Source organism: Heptranchias perlo, chromosome X, assembly GCF_035084215.1.
Source record: "Heptranchias perlo isolate sHepPer1 chromosome X, sHepPer1.hap1, whole genome shotgun sequence".
NCBI lineage: Eukaryota > Metazoa > Chordata > Chondrichthyes > Hexanchiformes > Hexanchidae > Heptranchias > Heptranchias perlo.
Window position 1 is genome coordinate 24591018 of NC_090370.1, and position 9523 is coordinate 24600540.

Genomic DNA, 9523 nt, shown 5'->3' on the forward strand with positions numbered 1-9523 from the left:
AGTGGTAAAACGTCCCAAGTCGCATCTCAGGAACATTATCAAACACAGTTTGACACTGAGCCACATAAGGAGGCATTGGAACAGTTCACTAAAATCTTGATCAAAGAGGTAGATTTTAAGGAACGTCTTAAAGGAGGAGACAGAGGTAGAGAGGCGGAGAGGTTTAGGGAGGGAATTCCAGAGCTTGCGGACTGGGCAGCTGAAGGCTCGTCCGCCAGTACTGGAGCGATGAAAATTGGGAATGCACAAGAGGCAAGAATTGGAGGAGTTCAGAGTTCTCGGGGTGTGGGAGGTGATGTAGGTCTGGAGGACGATACAGAGATCGGGAGTGGTGAGGCCCTGGAAGGATTTTAACAGGAGGATTGGAAATTGAAATTCGAGGCGTTGCCGGACCATTATTCAATGTGCTTCATACTTCTCCACATTAAACGGCATCTGCCACCTGTCAGTCCATTCCAGTCCAAACCATCAATGACTTCCTGAACTCATTTAAATTTACGTTACTGGTTTTCAAAACTCCAAATTTTGTTTCATCAGCAAATGTTCCGATTGTGCTCCCGATTCCCAAATCCGAATAGTCTATATTTTTGGAGCGGAGATGTGGGCCCAGCACTGACCCGTCGGATAATCACTTCCACCCCTACTCCATTGGAACATAGTTACTGAGGAACATCGGGACATTGGAACATAGGAATATCGGGACATTGGAACATAGGAACATCGGGACATCGGAACATAGGAACATAGGAACAAGAGTAGACCATTCAACTCCTCCAGCCTGTTTCGTTCAATTTGATCATGGCTGATCTGAAACTTAACTCCATCTACCCGCATCGGTTCCGTAACTCATAATACCCGTGCCTAACAAAAGTCTATAAATCTCAGTTTTGGAATTTTCAATGGATCCCCAGCCTCAACAGCTTTGGGGGCGAGAGTTCCACATTTACACTGCCCTTTGTGTGAAGAAGTTCTATCTGACTTCACCCCTGAACGGCCCGGCTCTAATTTTAATTTTATTCCCGGTGTTCTGCACTCCCCCACCAGAGGAAACAATTCCTCTCTATCATCTTAAACGCTTCTATTAGATCTTCTATTGGAATTAGAATCTTCTATTCTCAAGGGAATGACAGTCATTTAAACAAATCCTCGGATCCATCCTTTTTTGGTCCAAAACAGATGACCTCACACGTAACTGCTTTGAAATCCATCTGCCACAGTTTTGCCCAATCACTTAATCCACAAATGTCTCTTTGCAATTTTCGGCTCCCATGTACACGACTTGCTAGGCCATAAATCCTTGTGTCATTTGCAATCTTGGATAAATGGCTCTCTATTGTGTTATCTATTTTAATAATAAATATACTGAATAGTTGTTGCCCCAGTGCAGATCCTTGTTGGTTCAGTTGTTGGGGAAGGGGATCAGGGTGTGGGGAACTGATTCAAGGGTGGGAAGTTGATGGTAGGGATTCAGAGGGTGGGAACGAGGTTCAGGGGTTTGGGAAGGGATCAGGGAATCTTGGCGGTGGAAGGGGTTTATTGGCTGGGAAGGTGTTCAGGGGGAGGGGAACTGGTCGAGAGGATTGAAAATGATCCAGGGGGTGGGGCAGGGTTTCAGAGGGAGGGAAGGAGTACATGGATTGTGAAGGGGTTCAGGGAGTGGGAAGCGATTCAGGGTATGGGAAGGAGTTGGGGAAGATGCTCAGGTGGTTGGAATCATATCAGCGGGTAAAAAGGGTTTCAGGGGATGGGAATGGGTTTAAGGACGAGAAGCGGTTGAGTGTATCGAGAATGGGTTCATGGGGTTGAAAAGGGGTTCAGGGGATGGGAAGCGATTAATTGTGAGTGTAAGGAATTCAGAGTGTGGGAAGGGTTCCGGGGGATGGGAAGCTGTTCAGGGAAGTCGTTCAGTATTTGGGGAAGGGCTTGAGGGAGTGCGAAGGCGTTTATGGGGTGGGGAATGTGTTCAGGTGGTTGGAAGGAGCCGACGGGCGATCCTGGTTGCCTCTCAGGGTTTGAATCCCAACTCTCGCTCCTTTCGGTGCCCGTCCCCGTTGGAAGGCGGCGGTTTCGCCTATTTCAGGACCTGGTTGGACGGATGCGGCGATGGCGACCCCGCCTTCCCACAATCCAGCGCGGCGGCGAAAATCCCCCATCGGACGTCAGCTCTGGCCGCGCTGCACTCTGGGAGATGGCGTCAACTGACCACGTGACTCCTCAACCGGTCACTCGGATGCGGGGCAGCAGGAGGAGCCCAGCTGGGCCCGGCGCTGGACACGTTGAGCTGGCATCGATGTGAAGAGGTCACTTCTGGGTAAGGACAACATGTCGGATGCTGAGCGGGCGGGGCAGCAGCGTTGGAGGCGGCCATGTTGGATCTTTGTCTTACTCGGTGCGGTCACTTCCTGTGAGACGCACCGAGGCAGGAGCCCCTGCCCCCTCCCCCCGTCTGCAAACCTCCATTGTGCTCAATGTCTGGGGGACGTTTTGCTGCTTTCACAGGAGGGGATTAAGAATAATGTTAAAAAGCTTTAAGAGGGTTTAAAGTGACTCATGTTCTAAAAGGGTTAAAAAGAGGGTTTAAAGAGGTTAAATAAGTTACTGGTTGAAATGGTATTAAAGAGGTGAAAAAGAGGTCGAAATAAAATAAACGGTTAAAAGGGGGTTAAAGTTTAAAAAGAGGGTTGGAGGTGAAAAGGTGGTTTCAGAGTTTAAAAGGTTTAAAAAAGATAGTTATAAACGGTTTAAGGAGGTTAAATAGTTAAAATGGGATTAAAGAGGTTTGAAAGGGGTTTAAAAGGGGGTTAGGAGAGAGACTGTTAGCTCGTTGAGAAAGAGATGGGTTTCAAAAGGAACCACAGTGGGAGAGTTTGGAGAAAGACAGTCTCTCAAAAAAATGGGTTTAAAAAGGGGAGGAAATCGGTTAAATAGCAGGGTTTAAAAAGGACCTTTAAAAGGGATTAAAAGGGGTTTAATGACGTTTCCAATGACATTTTAAAGTGGCTTTAAAAAGTGGGGATACAATTGGTATAAAAAGGAGGTATTAAAAGGAGGTTTAAAAAGAGGGTTCACGGGGGCCGATTGAACCGGGTCCTATTTGCGATTCTCTGTATTAATTCTGGACCAGTGTGCGATGCTCATTTTCTCTCGTGCTCTGTCTGAGTTTGTGTCACACCTTTTCTCTGTTTCTGTTTAATTCTATCCCCCTCTCTCTCCGACCTCTCTCTCACCTGTCCCGCTCTATTTCTCACCACTTCTTTCACTGTGTGTCTCTACCTTTCCTACTGACTTTGGTTCGCTCTTTCGCCTGACTCTTTGCCGAGGTGGGACTGTCCTCGCCTGGTCCATTCCCATCTGTCCAGTTGCAGTCAGAGAATCACCTGTGACGGCTTCTCTTCCCGCTCCTGCACCTTTACCTCTGGAACCCCCCAATGCTCTCTCCTTGGCCCCCATCAATTTCTCCTCCTCATGCTGCCCCTCGCCGAGATCATCCGAGAACATAACGTCAGCTTCCAGACGGCCTGTGGCGATCCAGCGCTCGAAGGGATGTCGCTTTTTGATTCTCTGATGTCGGCTGTTCCTATCATTGTGAAGTAGACTTCATCCAGCGCTGGATTGATCACACACGAATATTGAACGTGAGCTCGGATCAGACCGTCGTGAGACAGGTTCGTTTTACCCCACTGATGATGTGTTGTTGCAATAGTAATCCTGCTCAGTACGGGAGGAACCAGGTCAGGCTGCTGACGAGACACAGCTCCACATCCCCATCACCTCTCCCGACCCCTCCACTGCCTCTGATTTGTCAGGCTGCTTGTCGGTCATCCAGTATTAGATATTTTCCTCCGATTAAACGTTGGGAATACCGAAGCCTTTGTCTTCGGTCCCTGCCACTAATTCCATTCCGTAGACACTGACTGCATCCCTCTCCCTGGACAATGTGTGAGGCTGAACCACACCATTCACAACCTCAGCGCCCTATTTGACTCTGAGATGAACTTCTGACCCCATATCCTCTTCATCACCAAGACCGCCTACTTCCGCATCTGTAACATCGCCCGTCTCCACCCATTGCCTCAGCTCATCTGCTGCTGAAACCCTCATCCATGTTTTTGTTACCTCCAGACTCAACTACTTCAATGCTCTCCTGGCCGGCCTCCAACCTTGTACCCTCTGCAAACTTGTGCTCATTCAAAACTCTGCTGCCCAAATTCTCACTCGCATCAAGTCCCGTTCTCCCATCACCCCTCTGTGCTCGCTGACCGAAATTGGCTCCCGGTTCTGCAACGCCTCGATTTTAAAATTTTCATCCTTGTCTTCAAATCTATCTAGGGCCTCGCCCCACCTTATCTCTGAAACCACCCCGACAACCCTTCGAGATCTCTGCGCCCCTCCAATTCTGGCCTCTTGCGTATTCGATTTGCATCGCCCCACCATTGGCGGCCATGCATTCAGCCCCCTGACCTCTGAAGTGCCCTCGCTAAACTTCTCTGCCTCTCACCCTTCCTTTCCACCTTTAAAACGCTCCTTAAAACCTACCTCTTTACCAATGCTTTTAGTCACATGTCCTAATATTTCCTCAGGCGGCTCGGTGTCAAATTTTGTTTGATAATCGCTCCTGTGAAACGCCCTGGGACGTTTCACTACGTTAAAGAATCATAGAATCATATCATAGAAGTTACAACATGGAAACAGGCCCTTCGGCCCAACATGTCCATGTCGCCCAGTTTATACCACTAAGCTAGTCCCAATTGCCTGCACTTGGCCCATATCCCTCGATACCCATCTTCCCCATGTAACTGTCCAAATGCTTTTTAAAAGACAAAATTGTACCCGCCTCTACTACTGCCTCTGGCAGCTCGTTCCAGACACTCACCACCCTTTGAGTGAAAAAATTGCCCCTCTGGATCCTTTTGTATCTCTCCCCTCTCACCTTAAATCTGTGCCCCCTCGTTATAGACTCCCCTACCTTTGGGAAAAGATTTTGACTATCGACCTTATCTATGCCCCTCATTATTTTATAGACTTCTATAAGATCACCCCTTAACCTCCTACTCTCCAGGGAATAAAGTCCCAGTCTGTCTAACCTCTCCCTGTAAGTCAAACCATCAAGTCCCGGTAGCATCCTAGTAAATCTTTTCTGCACTCTTTCTAGTTTAATAATATCCTTTCTATAATAGGGTGACCAGAACTGTACACAGTACTCCAAGTGTGGCCTCACCAATGCCCTGTACAACTTCAACAAGACATCCCAACTCCTGCATTCAATGTTCTGACCAATGAAACCAAGCATGCTGAATGCCTTCTTCACCACCCTATCCACCTGTGACTCCACTTTCAAGGAGCTATGAATCTGTACTCCTAGATCTCTTTGTTCGATAACTCTCCCCAACGCCCTACCATTAACGGAGTAGGTCCTGGCCCGATTCGATCTACCAAAATGCATCACCTCACATTTATCTAAATTAAACTCCATCTGCCATTCATCGGCCCACTGGCCCAATTTATCAAGATCCCGTTGCAATCCTAGATAACCTTCTTCACTGTCCACAATGCCACCAATCTTGGTGTCATCTGCAAACTTACTAACCATGCCTCCTAAATTCTCATCCAAATCATTAATATAAATAACAAATAACAGCGGACCCAGCACCGATCCCTGAGGCACACCGCTGGACACAGGCATCCAGTTTGAAAAACAACCCTCGACAACCACCCTCTGTCTTCTGTCGTCAAGCCAATTTTGTATCCAATTGGCTACCTCACCTTGGATCCCATGAGATTTAACCTTATGTAACAACCTACCATGCGGTACCTTGTCAAATGCTTTGCTGAAGTCCATGTAGACCACGTCTACTGCACAGCCCTCATCTATCTTCTTGGTTACCCCTTCAAAAAACTCAATCAAATTCGTGAGACATGATTTTCCTCTCACAAAACCATGCTGACTGTTCCTAATTAGTCCCTGCCTCTCCAAATGCCTGTAGATCCTGTCCCTCAGAATACCCTCTAACAACTTACCCACTACAGATGTCAGGCTCACTGGTCTGTAGTTCCCAGGCTTTTCCCTGCCGCCCTTCTTAAACAAAGGCACAACATTTGCTACCCTCCAATCTTCAGGCACCTCACCTGTAGCGGTGGATGATTCAAATATCTCTGCTAGGGGACCCGCAATTTCCTCCCTAACCTCCCATAACGTCCTGGGATACATTTCATCAGGTCCCGGAGATTTATCTACCTTGATGCGCGTTAAGACTTCCAGCACCTCCCTCTCTGTAATATGTACACTCCTCAAGACATCACTATTTATTTCCCCAAGTTCCCTAACATCCATGCCTTTCTCAACCGTAAATACCGATGTGAAATATTCATTCAGGATCTCACCCATCTCTTGTGGTTCCGCACATAGATGACCTTGTTGATCCTTAAGAGGCCCTACTCTCTCCCTAGTTCCCCTTTTGCCCTTTATGTATTTGTAGAAGCTCTTTGGATTCACCTTTGCCTGATCTGCCAAAGCAATCTCATATCCCCTTTTTGCCCTCCTGATTTCTTTCTTAACTCTACTCCGGCAATCTCTATACTCTTCAAGGGATCCACTTGATCCCAGCTGCCTATGCATGTCATATGCCTCCTTCTTATTTTTGACTAGTGCCTCAATCTCCCGAGTCATCCAAGGTTCCCTACTTCTACCAGCCTTGCCCTTCACTTTATAAGGAATGTGCTTACCCTGAACCCTGGTTAACACACTTTTGAAAGCCTCCCACTTACCAGACGTCCCTTTGCCTGCCAACAGACTCTCCCAATCAACTTCTGAAAGTTCCTGTCTAATACCATCAAAATTGGCCTTTCCCCAATTTAGAATTTTAACTTTTGGGCCAGACCTATCCTTCTCCATAGCTATCTTAAAACTAATGGAATTATGATCACTGGTCCCAAAGTGATCCCTCACTAACACTTCTGTCACCTGCCCTTCCTTATTTCCCAAGAGGAGGTCAAGTTTTGCCCCCTCTCTAGTCGGGCCATCCACATACTGAATGAGAAATTCCTCCTGAATACACTCAACAAATTTCTCTCCATCCAAGCCCCTAATGCTATGGCTGTCCCAGTCAATGTTGGGAAAGTTAAAGTCCCCTACTATTACCACCCTATTTTTCTTGCAGCTGTCTGTAATCTCCTTACATATTTGCTCCTCAATTTCCCGTTGACTATTTGGGGGTCTGTAGTACAATCCTATCAAAGTGATCTCTCCCTTCTTATTTTTCAGTTCTACCCATATGGACTCAGTGGGCGAACCCTCGGATATATCCCCTCTCACTACTGCCGTGATGTTCTCCCTAATCAAGAACGCAACTCCCCCTCCTCTCTTACCTCCTGCTCTATCTTTCCTATAGCATCTGTACCCTGGAACATTGAGCTGCCAGTCCTGCCCCTCCCTTAGCCATGTTTCAGTAATAGCTATAACATCCCAGTCCCATGTACCCATCCATGCCCTGAGTTCATCTGCCTTGCCCATCAGACTTCTTGCATTGAAATAAATGCAGTTTAATCTAGACTTCCCTTGGTCTTTGCCCTGCTTTCTCAGACCATCTGTCCGGTCATGTTCTGTACACTCTCCCTTACTGCCTTTTGTTTCTGTCACCACTTTATTTCCCACTGACTTCCTGCATCGGTTCCCATCCCCCTGCCACATTAGTTTAAACCCTCCCCAACAGCACTGGCAAACACTCCCCCTAGGACATTGGTTCCAGTCCTGCCCAGATGCAGACCGTCCAATTTGTACTGGTCCCACCTCCCCCAGAACCGGTTCCAATGGCCCAGGAATTTGAATCCCTCCAGCTTGCACCATCTCTCAAGCCACGTATTCATCTTAGCTATCCTGTCATTCCTACTCTGACTAACCCGTGGCACTGGTAGCAATCCTGAGATTACTACCTTTGAGGTCCTACTCTTTAGTTTAACTCCTAACTCCCTGAATTCAGCTTGTAGGACCGCATCCTGTTTTTTACCTATATCGTTGGTGCCTATATGCACCACGACAACTGGCTGTTCACCCTCCCCCTCCAGAATGTCCTGCAGCCGCTCCGAGACATCCTTGACCCTTGCACCAGGGAGGCAACATACCATCCTGGAGTCTCGGTTGCGTCCGCAGAAACGCCTGTCTATTCCCCTTACAATCGAGTCCCCTATCACTATAGCTCTGCCACTCTTTTTCCTGCCCTCCTGTGCAGCAGAGCCAGCCACGGTGCCATGAACCTGGCCACTGCCACCTTCCCCTGGTGAGCCATCTCCGCCAACAGTATCCAAAACGGTATACCTGTTTTGGAGGGAGATGACCGCAGGGGACCCCTGCACTGCCTTCCTACTCTTCCTCTGTCTGTTGGTCACCCATTCACTATCTCCCTCAGTAATTTTTATCTGCGGTGTGACCAACTCACTGAACGTGCTATCCACGACTTTCTCAGCATCGCGGATGCTCCAAAGTGAGTCCATCCGCAGCTCCAGAGCCGTCAAGCGGTCAAACAATAGCTGCAGCTGGACACACTTCCCGCAGGTGAAGGAATCAGGGATACAGGAAGGATCCCTGAATTCCCACATCCCACAAGAGGAACATGACACGGCGCTGGGATCTCCTGCCATGACTTAACCCTTAAATTAGCTTAAGAACAACTACAATGTCAAGAGAAAAAAAAAGGAAAGAAAAACTACTTACCACTCCCTTTAAGGAGTTTACTCCTTTAAATTGTTCTCAATTTAGAGAATGTTAACTACACTAGGGACCTTGAATCACTAAAAAATAAACGCTACTTCCTATAAGACCTGCAGACCTTCCCTTTCCTTTTACTTCAGTTACTGCAGATAAGGAGAAATACTCACCTGAACCTACTCACCAATCAGGTGCCTCCCCTGTGTCGCGTCCCGATCTGATTCCTGACGTCACTTCGAACTCGGTCGCAGCTCCGCTCGGCTCCTCTCAGCGCTCTGAAATCCCGCCTTTTATCGGACGCTCCCTCCGCTCGGCTCGGCTCCTCTCAGCTGTTCTCAGCGCTCTGAAATCCCGCCTTTTATCGGACGCTCCCTCCGCTCGGCTCGGCTCCTCTCAGCGCTCTGAAATCCCGCCTTTTATCGGACGCTCCCTCCGCTCGGCTCGGCTCCTCTCAGCTGTTCTCAGCGCTCTGAAATCCCGCCTTTTATCGGACGCTCCCTCCGCTCGGCTCGGCTCCTCTCAGCGCTCTGAATTCCCGCCTTTTATCGGACGCTCCCTCCGCTCGGCTCGGCTCCTCTCAGCCGAGGTGCTGTATAAATGTGAGTTATTGTTGTTAATATTCACCTATGTCTCTGTCAGGGTGTTAATATTCCTGAGATCAGTGGGAGTGTTTTACTGTGCAGAGGGTGTCTCTGGCCGTGGGCGATGAAGTACAGATTGTCTCAGTGAGAGTGTTAATATTAACCTGTGTAATCTATCGGTGTGATAATACTCATGAGTCATTGGGAGCATGTTACTGTTTACAGGAAACCTCTGGCAGTG